We start from the raw sequence: 24,752 nt of genomic DNA on the forward strand, positions 1-24,752 counted from the left end.
AATAAGCTCTGTAGGACAAGTATTCCTTTCTGGGACTTTTATTTTTAATAATTTTGCCATCATCCCAGACTTGGGCCTAATATAATGTGACCACATGGTATTATTTATGTGAATACGCCTGTACATTAATTGCCTACCTCTGGAATGATTCACTGGAACAGAAGAGTGCTACCATTGGTGAGGAGAAGTGAGCTGCTAGCAAGGAAGGCGGAAGAAGGCATTTCACAGTAAAGCTGATATCGTATGTTTGCATTGTGCACTGCATAAAGGTGACATTCTAAAAATAAAGTATTTTATATCAAAATAATGGAGTGTTTTCTTTGCACATTTCATAACACTGGTTTCCAGACTTACAATGCAGCCACGGTGGAGAAAAATGACTTCCAAATGAGTGAACCCATAAAGAAGCAAGTGCCACAGTTGCAGGAAGGCGCTATGCGAACAGGAAGCTTATGTTGCTCACATACATTCTCCCCCCACCCCACCATGTACTTAGACTGAAATTTTGTAGATCAGGGCCATTTTATCCTAAAGGAGAAAAATGGTGTACGTCTATGCCTCTCTCTCTCTCTCTCTCTCTTTTTCTCCCTCTCTGATTTAAAAGAGATGCTATTTTTTTCCATTGCTCTATGGAGAGAAAGAAGATATCAGAAACATGTTACATGTGCTTTGATTTTTTCCTTTTTTTAACATCAAATATCAGGCAGGATGTGTTGAAGGAGAGATGCCAGGCATAGCAGTTAAGTTGTGTAAAACATATGCTCAACTATTTTCGCCACTTTTTCTATGACTGCCTCATCTGCACTCTGGGAAAGATCCAGACCCAAACTCCTTTTCATCAGCTTCTTCTGCCCGTAGTGAACAGAGCTGGCATTTGACCCATGGAAGCAGGAAAAAGCATGGAATTAGGGCATGCCAAACCAAACCAGTGACACCTCTTCCCAGCAGCAGTGACAGCCAAGCTGCGGGTCAGACCCTGGAGCTCCCAGGCAGAAGGGAATCGCACATCACTCTTAAGAGAAGGAGACTGAAGGTCTTAACCTCTCCTGTCTCATCCACTTTAAATACATCCATGGAGGACAGGAAAATGGACAGAACTTCAAATCATGTTTGAGTTCAACATCTCTGGATTCTCCCCTTTTTTGATCTGATGTGCACAGCTTCTGTGTAAAGAAGCCGTATTCTCCTCCTTTAAGAATTTATTATAACTTAGAGAATATCATGACTCATTCCTTTAAAATGTCCCAGTAATGCTCAGAAGTAAAGTGGACTAAATGCTCCAACCTGACATCATTTCACCACGGTGGCTCACTTGCGTTAATGTGACTGATGGCAGTAAGAACACATCACAGCAACACAAGCTACTTCCAAATCTGGGGAGAGGCAAGTGGCAACATCTACTAAAATGCCAAGTGTATATTCTTTTAACTTTTTAGTCCAGAGGGTGTCCTTCAAAGAACTGACCTCATGGGCACACAAAAGTGTTCCAAGAGGCAGCAGTTGTGTTGGGGGTAGCCAACGGCTAATGTTCTCCCCCGTGAGGAGCAGTTCAACAACTCTATCTCTAAGCAGTGGAAGAGTAGACAACCATTAAAGGAAGCATAGCGGATGTATGCTCACTGATTATGGAAGGTCTCGCAAGAATGGTTGTAAACACAGAAAATGTAGTTACTGTGGTTACTTCTTACAGAGAATTACTGAGAAGACAATGTTCAATTTCCACTTTATTCCTTCCTTTCCCCTATGAGTTATCTGTTTGGGTACTATTTTTATATTTAAAAGGTCAGCAGGATCCACTTAGGTGATAAGACTATGAAAAAGTTTTTCACTGATTTATTTTATTTCATTAAAATAGTGAAAATGATATTTTTAAAGTAAGAAATGTAAAGCAAAATATATCCCCCCACCCACCGTGGGCTCTACTCTTGCTCTCTGCTGTGTATCAGTTTAGTCTGGTGTTTTCCCTTTGCTATGAAATCTTACATATTTTTAAAATGTTTATTTAATTTTGAGAGAGAGAGGAGGGGAGAGAGAGAGTGGGGTACAGAGTTTCCCAAGCAGGCTCTGTGCTGACACCAGAGAGCCCAATGTGGGGCTTGAACTGAGGAATGGTGAGATCAAGACCTGAGCCGAATTCGGACGCTTAACCAACTGAGCCATCCAGGTGCCCCTGAAATCTTATTTTATAATCACATGTTCACCCACTGGACTTGAAGGCAGGAATCAAATTGTACTCCTACAGACATCTGCTTAGGCCCATCCTCTGGATAGCCTCATCTTTTTTATCCATCCACCCATCTGTTCATCCTTCCTTCCTTCCTTCCTTCCTTCCTTCCTTCCACTCATCCATCCATCCATCCATCCATCCATCTACTCACTTATCCACCTATCCACCTACACATCCATCCATCCACTCACCCATTCATCTGTCAATCTCTCCATCCATCCATCCATCCATCCATCTATCCATCCATCCATCCATCCACTCACCCACCCATCTACCCATCCATCCATCCATCCATCCATCCATCCATCCATCCAGTGGGTCACTCATTTCAAATATTTGCTGAGAACCTCATGTGAGCCAGACACACTTACAGGTGATTGAGAAACAATGGAAAACAACTTACTGGCATGGAACATGTAGGTAAGGAGCTGGGAGCCTAGTGTTAAAGGTAAACAGGGAAATACGCACTTACATTCTCAAGAGGTAAGCACCATGACAGAGGTGACATTGGGATGCGCTAGATAGTATGGCTGGGTCAAGAAAGACTTTGCGAGCTTTACTCACAATACCCCAAAGGTAAAAGCAATCAACAGATGAATAGCTAAACAAAATATGGTATATACACACAATGGAATATTACTTAACCTTTAAAAGGAAATTCCAGCATGTGGTATAATACAGATGAACCTTGAGGGTCTTATACTGAGGAAAATAAGCCAACCACCAAAGGACAAATCATACAGAATTCCATTTACATGAAGTACTTAGAGTAGTCAGATTCACAGAGTCAGAAAGTAGACTTCTGGTTGCCAGGGGCTGAGGGAAGAGGGAATTGGGAGTTTAATGGATAGAGAGCTTCAGTTTTGTAAGATGAAAAGTTCTCGACATGATTTGTGGCAATGGTTGTCCAACAGTGTCAATATACTTAATGCCACAGAACTACACACTTGGAAATAGTTAAAAGCGTAAATTTTGTGATCAATATTGGCTCACTAGTTGTGAGAAATATACCACAGCAATGTAGGAAATCAATGAATATACAATAGAAGAAACTGGGATATATATATATGGCAACTCTGTACAATATTCCATAATTTTTCCATAAATCTAAAACTATTCACAATAAAATGTTTATTAATGTTTTTCAAAGGCTTCATGGAGGAAGTACATCTAAGCCAAGGTATGAAGGATGAATTGGAGTTGCCTGAGGGAATGATGAATGGTAAGATCATTTTAGGCAAGGGAGCCTCATATGTTAAGGGTCTGGGAGCAAGACAAACATAGCCTGTTAGATTCAGGAACTGAAAATTATTCAGTCTGGCAGGCACCATACTTTCAAGGCCCCCAGTTCCTGACTCAGGTCATTCTGGTTGGGACCCACCACTCTAGTTAACATCCCCACCCTTGGCTATGATTTGAGCACCAGTGGGATCCACCAAAAGAAAGAGTTTACTCATGATGGTTGGAGAAACATGATGGATGAAGCCGGACAGCCTCTTAAATCTTTGCTCAGGGGCTGGCCTGATACCATTTGCCACAGTCTTCAACAATTTATCTTTGGGAGGCTTTAAAGCATCCTGGACACACATGTGTCATCTGACATTTTTACTGACAAACACATTCCTTGGATTCTAAATGGTTCCTACTGGGACCTACATCACACATCCAGAGGAAAGCTCTCAGACCTCGAAAGTTCCACGAGTATCAATGTTAATCACGCGATAGAGAAATAGAAGGAAAGAGACTCCAATGTGTTATTTGCAAGTTGTCATGTAAAAAAACACACACACACACACACAAAAACACTATCAGAGGGATTCAAAAATAAGCAGTGTAGTGAGTGCAAGGACCAGTGTGAGTTTATCTTCCTAACAGCCTGACACAATGTCAACAATCTAATCGGGATACACGCCGGGGAGAAGAATTTATTGTTTTAATTATCAACTAAAGCTCAGCCTTTTTGTTGATAAGGTGCCAAAGCAGGCACTCTTTGGGGTGTCCCTAATGGTAAAGGTTGGGTGGGTGTGCAGAAGGGAACTTGCTCATTGTCTCTCTCCCCTTGCAGCTCTTTGATCCTGTGCACCAAGCAATTTTGCTGTGGAGATTTAATCCCAGGGTTTTCATACACAGCTTGTTACCTTCTTGCCAGCTCCACCAAGTTCTGTGATGCTCGCTTATTTGCAAGCGGCTAAGCTGATTCTGTTCTCAGAAGCTCAGCGGCTAACAAGCTGGAATTAGGCATTTTCCTCCTGCTTCACTTGCTGTGAATGTATTGGATTCAGCTAAAGGTTTTCCCTCTTAGCAATAACCTGTTATCCAAAATGTACAAATTATGGACACACCAAGTCAAGTTCAATGACCGGAGTCCTTGAGCTGAATCAGATCAGGCTCATTACTTTGGCTACAGATTGAGCTCTCAGGAGACAAAGGAGGACCCTTTAGAGACTGAAGCCAAGCAGGAAACAGTGGTTTCCAAAGGTCTGTAGTGGAGGGGGTGGGGGTAAGTAGGAGGGAGGCTGCCTGTGCACTGTGGGAAACGTGGGGTTCAGTGCAGACAGACCGGAGGTCATATCTCCACCTTTCTGTAGGTACGCAATCCCATTTGACCCTCAAACACCCCAGCACGGTCCCTCTAACCATACCACATTTTTAACCATGGAATGATCTTTCCCAAGGTCCCACCGCTAGTAAATGACAGTGCTGGGATTTGAACCAGCGTTTATTTGATTCCAAAATTCATATTCTCACCCATTATGTTATATTGCCTTCTCTAATATTCTGGGGGTTGAATGTCCTCTCTGGGCACTTGGGGTCTTTCAACCACTGTGGTTGTTATGTTCTGTCGTCTTCTTCATTCGAAGTATATGCCTTCAAAAAAGCACTAGAAATGCTTGACCTCCAAGATGGTCAAACCTAAGACTTGGGGTACATGGGCGGGCCCCTGCAACAGTTGTACACAGCTGTTGTCTATCTAGAGTATTTGTTCCCTACTCCGAGGTAGCCTAGCAGGTCAGAGGGGACTCACTGGACAGACCTCTTCGCTTTGCTAACTGTGTGGGTCAGAATTCTTATTCCAGCACTTAAGGGCTTGAAGAGGTCTGATCTCCTCTCCAGGAGTTACTCCTGCTGCTGCCTCAGGTCCACACTTGTGTTGACTCTCCTTCGTGCCACAGTCTTCAAATTATTTACAGAGTTATATGTACTGTTGGCCAAACACATGGAAGCTATACAGGAACCATGTCTGTCTTGTTCACCTGTGCTTGCCAAGAACCTACGCTGTCCCTGGAGTGTGGTGGCTGCTTTGTACGCATCTGTGATTTGGATGAGTGGCCTCTACAGCTACAGAGTGTTAGCTTCTCCAGCCCTGCCCTTGTGGATATGTATTCTCTCATTTCATTCCCCATCCTGGGCGCCCCCTGCTCCAAACGGCCCTCATTCCTTTGGAAGTGAACACTCTGCCTGCAACCAGGCCAGCTCAGAGTAACAACACAGTTCCCTCTGAACTGAGCATCTTTGCTCCTGCGATTAGGTGGATGCTTGAATCACACCCTTTAACACCTCACACAGGGAAGTCCCACTGCTGCCTGTTGCCATTTTACAGGTGTGGAAACTGAGATTCAGAAGGCATTATGCCTGGTGAAGGACGCTCCGCTAGTGTGTGCAGAGCTGGGATCCAAAGCGGTGCTACTTCCTGGATAATCTGGGCCCTGTCTTGTTTGCAAGGCTCAGATGAAGGCGAGATAGCCTGAGGGTTAAAGAAAACTCCACATCCGGGCTCTGCTACCCACCGTATGACCCAAATTAGGCCCCACTTTTCTTTTTCATAAAAAAGAAACATTAGTAGCTGCCTCACAGGGCTGTGTGTGAATTAAATGAGATAATGCAATTAGAAGAATTAGCCAGGCACAGAATAAGCACTCACTTAATTTAACCTTTATTATCATTATTAGATAGCACAGGTCTGGTTTACCTCAAAGAGCAACACCATTATTTCCATGCACGATACTGTGGAGTGGGGCTGGTAGGGTTTTTGTTCTATAAATCCTAGTTTTATTAGATGCAAATTACAATTGTGCAGGCTCTACGGCACTTGTAATTCTATTGCTGACCCCAACAGAGTTGACTGCAGCCTAAAACCAGAAGCTTCTTGCCCTGTGCTCAGCCCCAGGGCTAGCCGAGCCTGGAGAAAGTCCCTGGGCAAGCTTCCTCCAACCTAAGCTTGGGATCAGAAAATGGAGCTGATATATTTTCTGCTTAAAATTGGAACAATGAGATTTGTTAGAGAGATGTCTGCTTCCTGCCATCCTGGCTGTCATTTTTTTTTTTAAATATCAAAACTGCTTATATGAACAGCAAGAGGTGTTTTTGTTGGGCAAGAGGATATATTTATGGATGGGTAACAGGTAACATTAAACACTCTACATGAGTGATTTGAATACCTCCACATCGATAAGAATGCCTGTTGCCTGTTGCAAATGCTCATTTCTGGAGCTGTGCATCAGTGATTCTGATTCATCAGAGGGACTCAAGAGGGACCCAAGAATCTGCATTTAGTAAGGGTTCCGAGTGACTCAGAAGCAGGTGATCCCCAGGGCATACTTGGAGAATCTAGCATATAAGCTGACTTTATAAAGGAAGACAGAATATTCCTGACAAGTCTTGGAAGCAGTTAAGTATTATCATCACTATTATTATTGTCTTATTTTCCTGAGCTGACACAGAGAACCTGACAGTGCCTGCCATGGAGTCAGGAACAGAATACGCACTAAGCTATGTTCAAGACTTCTTACAGAAAAATAGATATAATGGTGTTATTCAGAAGTCATTCCACAAATATCTATTTAGTTTACTAGGTGCCTGCCCCCAGGGGACGCATTGAGACACAAAAGCAAACAAGACAGGAAAGGTCACTGCCTTCACAGAGTTTATAGACTCATAGATAATCCCACCCAATACAAGAAGACAGGCCAAAAATTAAAAGAAAAAAAATAATTAATTACACATGCTTTTACGGCATTGTGATGAATCTTCCCTCAATTAGAGTTAGCACAGAAGGATTCTACGACATGTCAGCTGAGACTTAGTTGAAAAGATGGAGTTAGGTTTGAGGACAGCGTAGAAAGTATTCCAAGCCAGAGGAGCAAACTGTGCAAAGGCCCTGAGGTAGGAAAGACTTGGGGTTCTCAAGAAACTGAAAGGAAATCACTGTGGCTGTCATTTAGCAGATGCTGGGGTAAGAGGTGGACAGGGGACTGGCAGAGAAAACATTCTACCTGGGGCAATACCAAGGGAGAGCAGAGAGAAGATTCAAGCTGTATTTGGAGGGAGAAGACATCATTTAACAGAAGAAGAAATTGAGAACCAATCACTCGGCAACTCTTAACAATAGTTTTAGCATCTGCTGCCTGTATGTATCCCTGAAAGCAGAGATTCCTGAGAAAGAGAAGACCTTGTCTATCTCAAAAGCCATCCACCCAATACGACATTCCAAAGCTTCTTCTTCCGTGTTTTAGAAGTTACCATCATCTGCAGCGGCCCACATGTAGCTTGAGCTTGAATGTTACTGTTTTCCATGATACTCCTTTGGAAACAAGAGTCAGGTGTTCAGCAACAGTGATGATCATTTCATTGCATTTCTGGACATGCTTAAGTAATCTCACAGACCTTCTACCAGGGGAGCCCCAAGCGCCTGATGTGAGCGTGTTTGAGAAGGAGCCGTTTCGGATGCTGGCGGGAGTGAGGCTGGGGAGAACTTTTGCAGCTGCTCAGGGCTGAATCATCCAGCCTCTGCTGTGCATGATGTATACACCCATCTGTATGTACCTGTACTCTGGCATCTGTCCAGGAGGCATGAACGCAGCCTGCTTTGGGATGGTTGACCCCAGTACCTTACACTGTCCACCAATATAGATATTTGCACAGGTGCACATACACTGACGATTCATTGAGCAGCAATGAAGCATCTTGGACAGGGATACTCGAACAATGGAGTCCTACCTTCGAAGAAATCAGAGCCCAGGGGGCTCAGGGAGGAAGAGGTAACAGACAAGAAAGCAGACCATAGTAGGGCGCATGGGGGAAAGGATGGTTCGGATAGTGCAACGTAAGCATGAACAGCCGGGTGTCCAGTCAGACTTCCTGAATAGAACCTCAGTTTCACACCTACCTTCGGAGTGACCCAGAACAAGATGCTCACGTGTGCTGTGCCTTTTCATTCTTCCTCTTTTTAAAAAATAATAGCTCCCACTGTGTTGATTTGTGATGGAGATTAAACGAACCAATCAATGTAAAGGACCTATCACAGTGCCTGGCATATAGCGACATTCCTCAGATACTAGCCATGGTCATTATTAGGCCAATCAATGCCTGTCAACATCTATTATTATTATGAGATCATTTGGGAGGGCAGAATGGCCCCACAAAGATGTCCACGCTCCAATCTCTGGGACCTGTGAATACGCTACATTTCATGGCAAAGGAGACTGTGCAGATGTGATTAAGGTTATGGATCTTGAGATGGAGAGAGTTTCCTGGATTAAAATCTAGGTGGGTCCAGTCCAGTCCTAAGAGACTCTCAAAGGCAGAGAGTTTTCTCCGGCTGCAGCCCGGGACGTGCAGCATGGGGTTGGTTAGAGAGGAGATTTGAAGCATAAAAGGGACCCAGCTGCCCCACTGGACTGGTGGGGGGCGAGCACATGGAAAGCAGGAGGGGAACAGCAGCAGCTTCTCAGAGCAACAAGGACCACCGGACAGCCCGCAAGGAACCAGGGTCAGTCTTAGAGTGTCCAGGAGCTGAATTCGGCTGCCACCTCGAGTGAGCCTGGAGGTGGGTTCATTGTCAGAGCTTCAGAAAGGAACAGGGCCCTGCTCACAGTTGATGTCGGCCTTGGGAAACCCAAAGCAGAGGCTCCAGTTGGGCCCGTGCTGCACCCAGACTTCCAAGGGATGGAGCTGTGAGATAATCAGTGGGCCCTGCTTTGTAATGCGAAATGTGCTCATTTGTCACAGCAGCGGTAAATACCATCGAGTTAACATGAAAACTCACCTGTGTAACCAATTGCTTCCCTCAGAAGGCTGTGGGGGAGCCTTCTGCACCCTTGCATATGTGGGGGTCCCCATGGGCGGGGCGGGCTAAACACCAGGAAGACCCCCAAGAGAAGAAGACATCCATGGTTCTATTTCACCCACAGCTCTCCAGCCTGTCCTTGGGCACATATGTGGAAAAAACTATCATAATTCTTCCCTAATATTCCCGGACACCCGCCCACCTCGCAGGTGGCTATGAAAGTGAGAGAAAAGAAGGAAAAGGGGGGAAAGCCCTGTGTGGTGCTGAATATACTCACGGAAACCGCTCGGCCACTTGCTGAGGGACAGAAGGCAGCATGGGTTGAAGTTCTAATGCCAACACTCACCACCTGTGTGGATCAGGTGATCTCTTAACCTCTGTGAACCCTGGATTTCTCACCTGCTGCTGTGCAAGTTACCACCTCACCTTCCAAAATATCTGCTCAACCCCATGAATACAGTGGCTGGGAGCTCAAAGGAAACTCACAGTTCTTGGAAATATAAAAACAGACAAATAAACACACAAATAAAATGGAAACATTGCGGCGAGCTGAAGGTAAATTACCTAAGTCCTTACATGGTGGCCAATCCACCTTTAGATACAATTCAGCCTCCAAAGTCAAGTTCACCCTCAGTCAGCTCGTACTAATCACATGAAATATCATGTTATTGCCTGAAGATGTCACTTGTGTCAGCTGCTATTGGCTAACTAAACAACAGGTAATTTTCTGGCTGACAGAAACCCAAATATTTCACTCACCTCCTGACAACCATGTCCTTCAAGGAAGCTGAGCTTCTCCCCAATGCCAAGGGGGGCTAAATCTGGACTGCTCTACGTTCATGGGTTTTAAAATGTTGTTCTGGGACCAGCAGCATTAGCATCACCTGGGAGCTTAGACATGCAGAATGCGAGGCCATGCCCCCACCCTACTGAATCAGAAATTCTAGGAGTGGGGCCCAGCATTCTGTGCTTTCTCAAGCCACCCAGGGGATTCTGAAGCACATTCAAGTATGAGAATCCTTGTTCTAAGTCAACCTTAGGGATCTCATACCTTCTGCTAAATGAGTAAGGCAAATAATATAATGTGGCTAATGAGATGTCAGTAGAAGTTTCTGGAAAAGGTGAATGGGCTGCTAGGGAGCTTTTCCTGAAAAGTAAAATCCTAAAGGGGAATTTTCTATTATTTTTCTGAATATTGTCATCTCTGTGTGATGTTTGGAGCAATGGCAGCTATTTTAGGACCAGGAGGAATACCAGCCTAAGAAGATAAACAGTGAAAATGGCAGAATGGCAGAGCAGAAATAAAGCAAAAACCTGAAACCTTATTGATATTTTTGAATTGCTGTACTCTCTGAATTAGCTAATCCTAGAACTGCTTAATCCTTGTGAATTTTTAAAAAAATTTTTAATGTTTATTCATTTTTGAGAGACAGAGACAGAGTATGAGTGGGGAAGGGCAGAGAGACGGAGACACAGAATCTGAAGCAGGCTCCAGGCTCCAAGCTGTCAGTACAGAGGCCGACGCAGGGCTCGAACTCACAGACTGTGAGATCACAACCTGAGCAGAAGTCGGACGCTTAACCAACTGAGCCACCCAGGCGCCCCGATCCTTGTGAATTTTTTTGAGCAAAATCATGCATGCCCTTCTTGTTTAAGCTACTTTAAGTTCAGTTTTCAATTACTTGCTGCCAGAGGGACCCAACCAATATGCCACTTAAATAGGACTCCTGTCTTTAATGAGTTGTCAGTAGAACACAAAAATCATTCAGTGGGGTGACAAAGTAATAATAAATGTGAGTCTTCCATGGCCTCTCGTAGTTTAAAAGACGACAGACTAGAATAAAAGATAAGTCCCCAAATGATACTGATCATACTTCCTAACAAAACTGTTTTGGGGAAAGATGGTTCTGTACTATTTCCAGGTGCAAGCAACAGTCTGGAATGCCAAAACACTGCAATTCCTAGGTTGTTCCCATGATTTACAAACATTACACAGCAGAATATTTGAAACTAGAACTTTCCACCCAAATCCAAGCAGAATGGATGCCACATCAATAACTCTTCTAATTAACAACTGAAACTTTAAAGGGTTCCACAGGCTAGATGCAAGGCTTTGATCTGGCAATGTGAAATGTACAACAATTTGCGGCTTGGGTTTGATACGATCCTCTGCTCCATTGGTTCTCTGGAAAGTCTTCCTTCAACCATAATATTCAACTTGCCAGAGAGGGAAAGAACAACAGAGACAAACATCTTTGTGCACAAAGTGGGAACTCAGACAAATGGTTCTCTGGACTTGCCCCCAGAAAGTTTCTCTCAAAGTATAATTATTGATGTCCATGCCAAAAACAAAGGTCCGGAAAGCAGAGGTTACTGTTGATATTAAAACTCAAGGCCAAATCCATCCATTTTTCTGTCTGTCCATCCATCTGTCCATCCGTCCGTCCATCCACCCACCCATCCACCCACGCATCTACCCATCCACTGCTTTAATCAATCAACAAATAGTTAATAAATGCATACTCCAAGACAGGCATTCTTAGAATGCAGCAAGAAACAAAACAGACTACAGTATTCATCCTGCTAGAGCTTACATACTACGGGGGAAAGACAGACAGAGGCAAATAAATAAATAAAACATATCGTGTCAGATGGTGACAAGTGATATGGCAAAACGTCAGACAGAGAAGGAAAACAGGGTGCATGGGAGTGACAATGAGGTCTGGTTTAATGGAGGGGTGAGCGGAGTCCTGTCTGCAAAGATACACGAATGCAGCTGAGAGGAGATGAGGGAGTGAACCTGAATATCACACACTCTCTCTGTCTTTTCCAGAAGATGGACAGCAGTGATTTGAGGAATGCATGTTCCAGGACATTGTGGGGAAGTGAGCAGCCAGGCACAGAATGGACGGAAGCAGTGGCACAGCAGCCCCCAGGGGAAGGTGACAAGTCACAGAATCAGAGGGTTCCTGCATTTGCATGACTGTTAGAGGCAGGCATTTATTTAGTATTCCCTAGGGTACTGAAGACATATGGCCCTCGCCTTTATAATATACATGGTCTGGTGGAAGAGACATGTGGTACACGCCATGAAGATAAGTATAGAAAGTCAGCACCTGGAACAGAGAATCTTTTCCTAACTTGGAGAGCTAATTGGGGATATATCCCAAGAGAAGTGATGTCTGACCTGAGGAGGGTAGAATATAAGAGCCACCAGGGACTAGAATCGATACTGGGGATTATAACATCCTAGGCAGAGGAAATAGCACGTACAAATGTCCTGTGGCAGGAAGATCATGCTTATTGCAGGGGCTAAGGAATATCTGCTCGGCTGGCCAGGAGAAGGTTGGGAGAGGGGGTGCGGAAGCCAAAGGAGCTGCTGGGTCCCAGCGAAGATGTTGACCTTCACCATTTACCATTTTTTTCTAAAGATCATTATAGCTACTAGGTGGGAGGCCACATGTTCATAAGGAGAACAAACTGCACTACAGCCAAGGAGAGAGGAGTCTTCTTTCAGACATCCCTGGAAGGTCTGGAAGGGCCTTAACAGGTTGAAAATATGAGGGTAACAGAGACAAGTCCCTAGAACCAGGCACAAGGAGATCTGATGCCTGCTATTGAAAATACTTCAAAGAAGGAGAATGATCAAAAACAGGTTGAAGGTAACGAAACAGAGCTCCAGGGAGCTGCAGGGACTTCTCCAAGGTCACAGCGTCAGGAAATGCAGCCATCTTTCCACTGAAGTAAACAAGAGAGAAGAGTAAAAGGTGAGGTATATTTATATATGACTAGATGCATGTGTGTGTGTGTGTGTGTGTGTGTGTGTGTGTGTGTGTGTGTATGCGCGCGCGCGCACGCACACAGGTGTTCCACTCACGCAATGCTGATGCCATGAAAATGAGATTGACAAACAAACCCTATTTGGAAATTGTAATTTGGGAAGTAAGAACTGGGTCACCCTTGTCGGTTGGCCCAGGACCCAGGACACGGGCCTGAAGACAGCACCGGCTGCTTGGTGACCCAACAGCGTGTTGCCCTCCCAGTGGATGAGTCGTGAACAGGTGCTACCTCTGCAGGCCCCCTGGAACAGACAGCAGCCTCACAGGCAGCTGCCCTTTGGACACCCGTTACACGCAGGAAGGCGAGCATCCCTGGATGACCATCCACGGGCACCAAGGCAGGCAAAGGAGGCACAATGCGTGTGGAGACGTGTTCTCCCAACTGCAGCAGCCCTCACCTGCAGATCTTCAAATCAATCTGGAAATTACCGCTCAAGCAGATGACACAAAGGTTTTGTTACACTAAACAGGATAAAGCAGAGGGAATCGGGCCCTTGGCAAACAGAGCTGGGAGTTGAAGACGCACGTCGTGTCTTGTGTTTACAGCTTTTCAGCTGAGTACTTAGTGTTTACTTTGGAATTAATCCAGGCCCATAAAATGAGTGATATATCAACACAGCAGAGGTACTTGCGCAACTATACATTAAAAGGTGATTCACTTCACGGTGAGACGCCACCTACAGCCCAGAGACTGGAAACAGGCATCATCCGGTGTCCCTAAAAAAGGCCCTCCCTGACATGAAACATGGGGTGGGGAGGTGGGGGGGGGGGGGGGACTAACACAGGAGAACAGCTAAGGTAACAGATTCTGTGGTTGGATCAGCCTTGCACAGAGCTCTGCTCTTGCCCCTTGGTCAGGACCGACTACGTAATTCTCAGGGCCAGTACGAAAGGAACACGTAGGGCCCCTTATACAATTAAAAATTTATTAAGGATACATAAATTCTTGGAATCATGAGGAATAATTAAAAAATTATTAGGGATTCCAAGCACAGCACGAGACCACATGGAGGAACCCTCGTAGCATAGGTCGCTGTGAGACCGTACGGAGCACGTGCCCGAGAAACTGGCCCTGCCCTCGGTCAAAGGGATTCAGTTTGACATTTCCAAAATGGAGACGTTAACAGTAACGACTTAATGGGGTTATTGTAAGACTCAAAAGAGAGAATGAATCTTAAACTCCACACTGGTCCATAGTCTCAATATGCTTATTATTATTGGTTAAAGCGTGAATAAGATTTCTCATTCCCTATCTGTGTAAATATTTAATATTTCCCACCAACAGTCCTGGGGTCTCTTAAATTAATTCTTGTGTAGAAAACAAGACTGGATAGAAAACAACACACATTCCAACGAGATGAAAGAGAATGAAGCTGTCAAAATATATCTGAAGATGAAGAGGGCTAAGTATCTAAGAAAAGCATGTTTGGGTGTTACAAAGGAATATACATATCTATATATTTAGCTAAAACCTAACCACTCGGTGTGTTGACGGGCTCAGAGTAGAGAATTTGCAGTTGAAATCTAACAGTTCCTAATGATGTTCCAGACCAGCTGTTTGATTGGAAGACACCTCCCCATTTCAGTTAAAAACCAAAATTGCCCCTTCTAAATCTTTGGCTTCAAGGAGGCAGAGACTATAATGTTCACTATCAATTTCCTAGTGCCCAGCCTTGCATCAGTCGCATAATTAGTGCCCCACAAATAGCTGCTGAATGAGTGACTGAACACACGAACAAAACATGGAGAGATGGGCTTTATTATGGGAAGAGCTGACCACATACAGTGCTGGTAGAAGGCCCTAGCCTGCACTCTACAACACTGGGGTCCCTGGTGTAACTGTCCTACACCCACCCTTATCCTGAGGACCTCCGTGGGACCCAGAAGGTCACAAGGCAGACCCAGAAAGAGAGAAAATACAGACTGGAAATTACATGTATTCATGGTAGGATTGTGTAGGGCAAAGACAGCTGGATCTAGGCTGAGGCCAAACCCATTCCTCTATCGTATCTTTCTCAAATTCCATCCAAATGTTTGCTATTACCCAGAGTTATAGATGGCATTTTGTCTTTTTAATTTCTTGATCCAGTCAGTTGATTTCCTATATCTCTGTATGGTTTGCCTTCAAATACCAATGCAGAGGGTCCAAAAGGTGACTTTAATTCACGCTTGCCCACATAAGTGGGGATTCTGTATTGTATGAATCCAGCTTGATCATATCTATAATAGGAAATAGTGTCAGGGGCAAAGGGTCAAGCAAGAGTTTAACTTAAAAGCTTGGGAGACTACCTTCCGGTGATATCACTGCATTTTAGGAGGTTTCAGCAAGACGCTGGTCACGGGGCTCCATCTGGGAGCAGCGGGTCTCCCCATGTCCCTCGTCAGCACTCTTGTCTTTTGGCCCTGATGATCCTTCTCCTTTGTCATTGACTGTGACTTTCTTCATCACGCTATTCCCCGCCGAGAAACGAACCCTTCCGTCTACTCCTTCTTGGTCGGGACGACTTCTGTCTTTCCTTGAAGACTGTTCAGGGACATTCGCTCTAGGAAACTACTGTAAGGTTAAATTTCTGTGCTTCAAGATTCCCTCCAAGTGCTTGATACTTAAACGCATTAGTTCATATGACTTCTGCCTCATTAGCCTGTGAATTTCTCAAGGACAAAGATGCTGTCTTACAGGTATGCATCCCCGTGCTTTGAACCATGCGTGGCACAAAATGGATGTGTATGTCATGTTTATGCAGTACCCGTTCGGCAGAGTGGCTTTTGTCTTTCAAGAGCTCCTGATTGACTGCAGTATGAACACAATAACTCCTAGGGTGTTAGTTCCCAGTCCTAGGGCTATGCTGCTTACTACCCTCTAGTGGGTCACTATTCCTGAGTCATAATTCCTGATTGTGGTCTGCAGGAACCTGTATGGGCTATCCCTGCCTACATGCTCTTACTTGACTTGGGCCACTCTGTACCTCACCAGCTCCACTTGAGGACAATGATCTCTTATCCATCATACTCGCTAACGTCCTTTTACCACAGGTCTCTTGCACATGTCAATCTCACTGCGTGGAAGGCTATTCTCATCCCTCTTTAGCTGCTCAATCTCTTTGCACGCTGTGATGCCAATTCAATCATTAGTTTCTTCAGAAAGCCCTTCTTGACCAACCCAACTGCAACAAGCAGGATGTATCGCTCTTGCAATTTTACATTTATTTTCCGGATTATTTTATTCAGGTCTTTCCCTCCTTTAAGACAAAAAAAAATCTATATAATCCAAGATCATACATATTTTTGCTCATCTCTAGATCCTCAGCAATACAGAAAGTGCTCAGGACATTTCATTGAGTGAATAAGTAAATAAGGTGACCCACATCTTTCCACAGGTAAGATCCCAGGTCTGGGACATGGACTGTGTGTGAGTGTGTGTGTGTGTGTGTGTGTGTGTGTTTCTACAGGTAAGATCCCAGGTCTGGGACATGGACAATATCTCTGCGTGTGTGTGTGTGTGTGTGTGTGTGTGTGTGTGTGTTACTGGTAACAGAGTAATAGGAAAAACAAACATTTGCATCCCAATGACAGAGAACCAAGTTAACCTCATGGCAATATGGAACAACTGGCCATTCTAGGTAGGATGGGGACATGCCTGGCACCCTGTGTTAAGATCTTAGTGAAGTTCCCATCACTTACACGCTAATGTGGGCTGATTCATTCTCAAATGATACATTTTTGTATTTTTCATGGAAATTGTCAAGCTACATTGTTACCCTAAATAGAATATTACTAAAGTGCTTTAACCAAGCCAGCTGGAAGCCCTGGCATTTCATCCATATTGTTATTTATATACATATTTAGAGCTGCCACCTGTCTGTTACTTGGCTGTATCATAAAGCAGGGCTGTTCCCGTTTCATTACACTTTGACATTTTACTATAACTGCGTTGCTTCCCATTCCTTAGTTTCCAATTGCTCTACAGCCACTCTTGAATTATATTGCCTTGGTAATAGAATAAAAATCTTTCTCTGTGGTAGTACTAGTCTCTCTCTTTCTCTCTCTCTCTCTCTGTTCCTCCCCCCCCCCTCCCCGCCATACCCAGATGGTACAAAGCGTTGCTGGCACATGTAACAATTATAGCACAGCTTCTGCTGCTTAAATGAACCCCCACAAACCCCACTGAGTTAGATTAGATTAGGGAATTGGGAGGTGAGCAGGAAGGCTGGCCAGTGGTCTCAGCTGAAGCCGATGGCTATTTGGTTGTGCCTCTGTGAGATGGGAAATAAATGTTTCCTGCCCCAGAATGGTGCTGGGAGCCCCGACCTCAGAACGAGAATACAGGAAGGAAAGCCAACAACTCAATTAAAGGAAGGGAGGTTTAATTTCAAAATGGTAGCACAGTCCAATCTAACATAATATTTGCAGCTCACTCAGTGTTTAAGAGCTGGATTTCAAGAGCAAGGGGAGAGAATGAGTTTGGGGATCCCCTCCACCCTTGTGCATGAGTTAGTGTACCACAGTCTTAGGCATAAGATGCATAGAAAAGCCGGCCCACCCGAGTGAACTTCTCCACTGCCTCAGACAACCAGGTTGAGGGAACAGGGCTTTCTCTTATGTTCAATTTCCTGAACTATTTCAGTTAAAAGAAAGGACTTCTTTTGCAATCATTGCAAGAAGCATGCTGTCAAGACATCCCCTGCCGGATTTGCACAGAGTAAGCACACAATAAAAACTCCTAGAAGTGAGTAGAATTGAGTCTACTTTGAATACAGAAGGTCCCATTCAAAAGCCTCCCTAGAAGTCCTAGACGTCTGGTATCCCCCCACTTAATGTGTGTTTCCCCATCCCCCAGGAAGCTGGCTGCGCTCAGTGTAATTCTCCTCCTCCAAAGTAGTAACCATCAGTCAGCCTGTCCTTCCTGGCGGGTCAGTATCCTCCTTGTTGCTCAGGGACTCCCAGCTGCCTCTGAGTTTACGACTCAGAGGCAAAGCCCAGGTCTTATCTCATCAGAGTGGTAATTGAAGGAGGCAGTCGCCTTTTTGTGTCACAGGGAAAGGACTCTTCAGTGGCTGGCCTTTGAGCTACCAAACCACACTCCAAATTCTTGCCCTGCAACCCACCTGCTCCCTGCTCTCTCACTGCTCATGCTGGACTCCAGATCCCTGAATCTACTGCTGTCACTCAGCCTCATAAATGTCTAGCTGGACCTCCAGGTTCTGCCCCCAAAACTCACTTCAGCAGCCCAAAGACCTAATCGTTAACATCTGTGCCTGGCACCCAGTAGGCAATTAATAGATGCCAATGCCCTTCTCTCTACTTGAAAGGCACAAGAAGTGAAAAAGGAGAGGATGTGGCCATGAGCAGTCAAGTCCCAAACATGCCAGAAACTCCCTTTTTCGTCTTAAGAAACTTACCCGGGGTTAATATGGACTGAATGTGTGCGTCCCCTTGCAAACTCATGTGTCCAAACCTAACTCTAGAGGTGACAATGTTCAGAGGTGAAGCTTCTGGGGGGGGGGGGTCATGAAAGTGGAGCCCTAATGAATGGGATTGGTACCTTCATAGAAGAGTCCAAGAGAGTGCCCTGACCCCCTCTGCCGTGAGAAGGGTGTGGTAAAAACACAAAAAGACACGATGAACTAGGAAGCAGTCCTCACCAGAAGCCGAATCGGCCGGCACCCCAATCAAGGACTTCTGAGCCTCCAGCATCGCAAGAAACAAATGCCTTGTTCACAAGCTGCCCAGACTACGGTGCTGTGTCACAGCAGCCCAGATACACTGAGACAGGCTCCCTGGGCCATCATTTCTTCATCTGTAACCTGAGGAGCATTATCTTCTAGTTCTTACAGCCAGCTTTATTCTCTACAGTACCTTCTGTTTGAACGTGCTCTTTTTTTTTTTTAATATATGAAATTTATTGTCAAATTGGTTTCCATACAACACCCAGTGCTCATCTCAAAAGGTGCCCTCCTCAATACCCATCACCCACCCTCCCTTCCCTCCCACCCCCCATCAACCCTCAGTTTGTTCTCAGTTTTTAACAGTCTCTTATGCTTTGGCTCTCTAGAGTGAACGTGCTCTTTGCACAGCTCTCCTTTTATTCATGCTTTAGACTGGTGCCTCCCTTCCTTCTTCCCTCCCTCCCTCACTTCCTTTTCTTCCTTCCCTCCTCCCTTCCTTCCTTCTTCCTTTCCTTTCCTTTTTCCTTTGATTTCCTTTCCTTTCCTTTCCTTTCCTTTCCTTTCCTTTCCTTTCCTTTCCTTTCCTTTCCTTCCTCTTTCCCACCCTCCCTTCCTTCTTCCCCCTTCCCTCCCTCCCTCCCTTCCTTCCCTGCCTTCCTTCTTCCCCCCTTCTCCCCTTCCCTCCCTGCCTCCCTTCCCTTTCCTTCCTTCCTTCTCTCCCTTCATTCCTTCTCCCCCCTTCCCTCCCTCCCTCCCTTCCTTCTTTCTCCCCCTCCCCATTTTTAACAGCATGCTCAGGGTTCTCCAATCACGATAATCACTGCTGTCAGATTTTCCTCTTCCATCTTTCAGCTAATTAACAGCACACAAGCAACTAAGACTATAGTGTCTGAAGTCCACACCCAGAAAAGGTCCAGGGAGACTGGTCCCAAATGCCCCTGCGGCATCCTTCTCTCCACTCTGACACTGCACGTCCCCTGCATGGGGGCCAGAGATATAGTCCTCTATTTCTCCCCGCTCTTGTGGCTTAATATCCTACTTGCCTTTTCAAATTCCTTCAAACTCCTTCCATCTCAGACCCACAGTCTTAGATGTCATCGGAACAAACCCCCAAGCATTTGTCTTTATGGCATAGGCTCTGTTTCCTCAGCCAAAAGCATCTGTTCAACATATCATCATTGAGGACAGACTACATACCAGCCACTGTTCTAGGCACAGGGGGTACACAGACCTGAATCTGGTAGAGGTTTGGAGTCTCCTGAGGGGGAGGTGACAACATCGTGATAAACAAGTAAATACATAAATAAGGAAATTTCAGAACACAGCGAAACTACAACATAGGGCAATGGGCCAGACCATGACTCAGGGACCCAGGTCCAAGTGTCCCTTGGCAAGGGGCACCATGAGTAAAACACACATGACAATGAAGAAGGACTCGCTCCTTGTAAGATCTGAGTGAAGAGCACTCCAGGCAGCAAAAGTGCAAAGACCCACAGGCAGGTGGGAACAAGGAATCAAAAGACAACCCCACCAACTGGTCCCTCCTACGATCTTAAGAGCAAGTGGAGAGGATCTATATATGATTCCAGAAATATGGCATTTCAGAAAGACAGCATTTTCCCCAGAGCACAGAAGTTCATGACTTCTCTGTTATGACTTCTATAACAGCTTTCTGAGCACTGAGCAAAGGAAGACAGAATGGTGAGTCTCCACATCTCAAGATTATTTTTATTTTTTGAAATTATTTTTTTAATTTATTTTTGAGAGAGAGAGAGACAGAGAGAGAGAGAGAGACAGGGAGAGACAGACAGACAGACAGAGAGCACAAGTGGGAAAGGAGCAGAGAAAGACAGAGATACAGAATGCAAAGCAGGCTCCAGGCTCTGAGCTGTCACCACAGAGCCCGACACAGGGCTTGAACTCATGGACTGCGAGATCATGACCTGAGCTAAAGTCAGATGCTTAGCCAACTGAGCCACCCAGGCACCACACTTTTCTTTTTTAAATGTGAAAATATTTTCTTCTCCCAGTTCACCTTAGATCATCTTCCCAAATGTTTGGCTCAGGATTCTCCTGGCTCAGGGGATTTACCAAAATTTTATGGAAGAGGACTGGCCAATAAACATCCCTTTGGCTGTCTTATCCCTTCCTCTGTTTTCTGATTAATATCTCATGCATCCTCCACTTTGGGCTTTCCACACTGTACAATCACATCCCACTCACTGAGCTATGTGACATCCTTCCCACACCTCTTAAGTCCCCTTTTTCCAGTCTAAGAACTGACACAGGAAACCAGTTCTAGCCAGTGTTAGAAAGCCTGGGAAGACAATCCATCTTTTAAGTCAACTCCTTGAGTTTTTGGTGGATTCTAAGTTCATCCATCTCCTTTCACTGCCCCTCCCCCCCCCCATTCACCACCTTTACGTGCTATACTGGGTTGAAGACTATCCTCCCAGACACTCATATCCACCTAGAACCTCAGTGTGTGACCTTATTTGAAAACAGGGTCTTTGTAGATATTGCTAAGATGAAATCATACTGGATTAGGGTGGGCTCTAAACCCAAGGCCTAGTGTCCTTATAAGAGGCCACAAAGAGAAGGAGGAAGGCTATGCGAAGATGCATTAATACAGTGACAGGCCAAAGGACCCCGAGGATTGTCAGCAGCCACCACAAGAAGCTAGGAAAGAAGCCCAGCACATATTCTCCCTCAGAGCTCTCAGACAGAGTAGATCCTATGCACAGCTTGGTTTTAGACTTCTAGCTTCCAGAACTGAGAGAGAACAGACTTCTGGTGTTCTAAGCCACCCTGTTTGTAGTAATTTGCTGTGGCACCCCAAGGAAACTACTTCACGTGGCTACATCCATACATCCTTTAATTCTTAGGTAAATGTCCCATCTTAAGAGTGGCCTTCAGTGACCTTGAGAGCTGGAGTCTTCAAACTTTCATGTGCCTCAGAATCCTGGGGGTGGGCGGTTCTTAAAGATGGAAACCTCTTTAAGGTCTGCCTACCCTCTGCAAGCCAACCCCAGAGATTGGAATTTGGCAGTTCCAAAGAGGCCAGACCTACATGTCTAACAAGCTGCCTGAAGGGAACCAACCCAGGTAGTCAATAAAACGTATGCTGAGAAATCTGCTGTAAATCATGTCAATTCAACTACATTCCCTTCTTGCTTCCCCTAAGCACTATGACCTTGAACCATTGTATTGAACTGTCATTAGACTTGACTGTTAACCAATATTTATTATTGTTAATGCAGGAGGAGGGCAGTGAGAAGATTCGTCCAACTGAGGCAGAGGGTCACAGTAAGGAAAGGAAGGAGATCCAAAGTGGGGTGTGAAGCACACTTCATGACCACCTCAGATAATTAGCTTCCTTACTGCAAAATTTCATTTGGAAACACAGCTCAGATAAACACAGAGCTGAAGCCTCAGAGAGCATCACTTATGGCTGAGTGTTTCCAAGGCCACACCTCACTTTCCTATACCGGGCTCCTGAATTGTGTGTATCTCACATTTTATAAAACCCAGATCCTCCTCTTCTGGGGAAACATGAAGAGGTGAGTTTAGGGGAGTTGAGGGGAGGGCTTTGATTACTGGGTTAAGAATTCTGGAGTTCCCGGAGTTTGTTCATGTGATTGCCTGAGAGGGAGCTACTGGGTTTCTGGCATAAGGGAAGACAAGCTCAGGCCTGGACTGATGGACCTGGGTAGCACTCAGCAGCCTGGGAAAAGACGCATTTGGGAGGATGCTCAGATTACATGTGCACACTGCTTAGTATGTGCTTGAAATACAATAAATGTCAATCTTCACTCCCCAACTCAGAGTTCAACTACCAGCAAATGTGGGCACTTAACTCACACCATTTGGGGAGAACCTGATGAGAACCTCTAGTCCAGTTATACGAGGAAAACATGGGCTCCTCTGCTGTATGCCTCTCGATTGTCTGAAACTAAGACCACACAATTGTCCAAGGGCAGCTTCGATGAAGTGACTTCTAAGTTTACAAACTCAAGTGACAAGCAACTCATTCACAGAGAGAGGGGGACAAAAGTCTTTTTTCCTCTAAATTCTCAAGGGTCTAGGGAGACTCAAAAGCTGGGCAAACATGTCCCAAAGAGCTGCTGGTTACTAAAGCCCAATTTGTCAATGGCAATTCTGTCTCCTTCTCTACTGTTAATTAGTCATTTCACACAGCATCTTTGACAAGGAGTTAAGTCCCAGTTAACCCAGATTTCAGACAAGATGGAGTAGCAAAGGAGGAAAGTAAGACCACACTATAAAATTGTTGGCCAGGCTGAGATTAGAAGCAGAAGACTCCTGAGGCTTGGGATGGCCTTGTTTCAGCAAGGAAAGGACAGCTGTAGGAAGGAAAACCAAGCTTAACAGCTTAGTAATTCAGTAAACTAAAGCAGAAAATACCCACCCCATTCGAGGGTATTCATTCCACGAGAGTGGTTATTAAACGACATCCACTGAGTGAGGACTTGGATAAAATGCCGAAAGAATATTTGTAGTTGTATACTAGCTACTGTTTGAGCATGACTCTTTGGGCATCTTCAGAAGTCACCTCACGTGCAAGGACAGAGAAAATAACTATGGTAGGAGGTCTCATCATATTCTGAATTTCTCAGCGACCAGAGGGAAACAACCTGTGTGTTCTGAGAAGGGCTCCATGGGGATGGGCTTGCTGGGGAGAAGACGTTTTACATTCTGAATCAGATGGCCACGACCTCATATGATTTATGGACCTGTCACTACTATTTGATGATGTATCAAATGCATCTTGAGAAGTTCATTTGATGACCCTCTTTAACTCTTAAAAGCTTGTCCTAATTATGCAGATCTGGGGCAAATACTGTGATTCTTGCTTTCATTTCCTCTAATGGAACTAGTATGTGGAGAGTTCAGGGGCCCCTGGGCCTCCAGGTTGATGAGGGAGGAGAAGTGGAGGACTTTGTTGCTAACAGGTAAGGTCACAAGAGGACTGCTCCATACTGAAGCACATGTCATCAATTTTTCCCCATTATCCATTTTCCTTCCACTGTTTATAATATTCCTACCAATACAGGTACTAATACCAACATCTTTAATACATTTAAGCCTTGTTAACCACTAGGAACTATGCTCAGCCTCTGCAAGGCACTAGCCTTTTCCTACCCAGCACATTCCTCCAAGCCAGCACCAGCATCCACCATTGATAAGACAGCATTTCTCTGGGCAATATATAATTGTATTCATTTTTATTCGTCAAAGAAAAACTTCAAAGTCAGGCTCTGCAATGGAGTTGGAAAAAGTTGTTCATGTGACACATCATGATTATGGGTTTGCTGAGACTCAGAAATGACAGTAAACTTTTATGGGTAGTGTGACAGGTAATTTCATGTGTCAGGTTGACTAGGCCAAGGGTGCCCAGATTAAGCATAGTATCTGGGTGTGTCTGTGAGGGTGTTTCTGGATGAGATGAGCATTGAAGTTGGTGGGCACCGTCCAATCCATCGTGGGTCAGAACAGACCAAAAAGGCTAAGGAAGGAAGGATTCATCCCCTGCCTGCCTACTTGAGCTGGGACATTTCATCTCATCTCCTCGTGACCTTGGACTGAGATTTATACCATTGGCTTCCCTTGCTCTCAGGCCCTCAGGCTAGGATGGGAATTGCACTGACAGGCTTTCCTGGGTCACCAGCTCGCAGTCTGTGGGACTTCTCAGCCTCTATAATCTTGTGAGCTAATTCCATATAACCACATATCCACCATTGGTCTGGGTTCTTTGGAGAACGCTGACTAATACAGGTAGTGGTACTACTATCTGACTATCTTCACTTGCCCCAGAACCTTCAAATACAGGCCAGGATGAGGAAAGAGCGAGAGGCCCAGACTGGCCGACCAGAAGCTGGTCAGAGACATCTTGCAGAACATCTTCATTATTTATAGCCACTGCCTTTGTGTTTCAT

At 45.0% G+C, this 24,752-nt stretch overlaps 1 protein-coding gene and 1 long non-coding RNA gene across 20 annotated transcripts in view; one reads left to right on the plus strand and one right to left on the minus strand.

Annotated features, from left to right (window-relative positions):
- The window catches only part of RBFOX1 (RNA binding fox-1 homolog 1), a 1,461,670-nt gene that overhangs the window by 223,610 nt on the left and 1,213,308 nt on the right, over window positions 1-24,752 (minus strand). The gene's annotated exons all lie outside the window — the stretch shown is intronic.
- On the plus strand, window positions 16,091-17,839 carry LOC122209508. Its single transcript, XR_006197643.1, has 3 exons — window positions 16,091-16,165; window positions 16,432-16,509; window positions 17,757-17,839. It is a non-coding gene; the product is annotated as an uncharacterized LOC122209508 (long non-coding RNA).

Source organism: Panthera leo, chromosome E3 (assembly GCF_018350215.1).
Source record: "Panthera leo isolate Ple1 chromosome E3, P.leo_Ple1_pat1.1, whole genome shotgun sequence".
In the NCBI taxonomy this organism is placed as follows: domain Eukaryota; kingdom Metazoa; phylum Chordata; class Mammalia; order Carnivora; family Felidae; genus Panthera; species Panthera leo.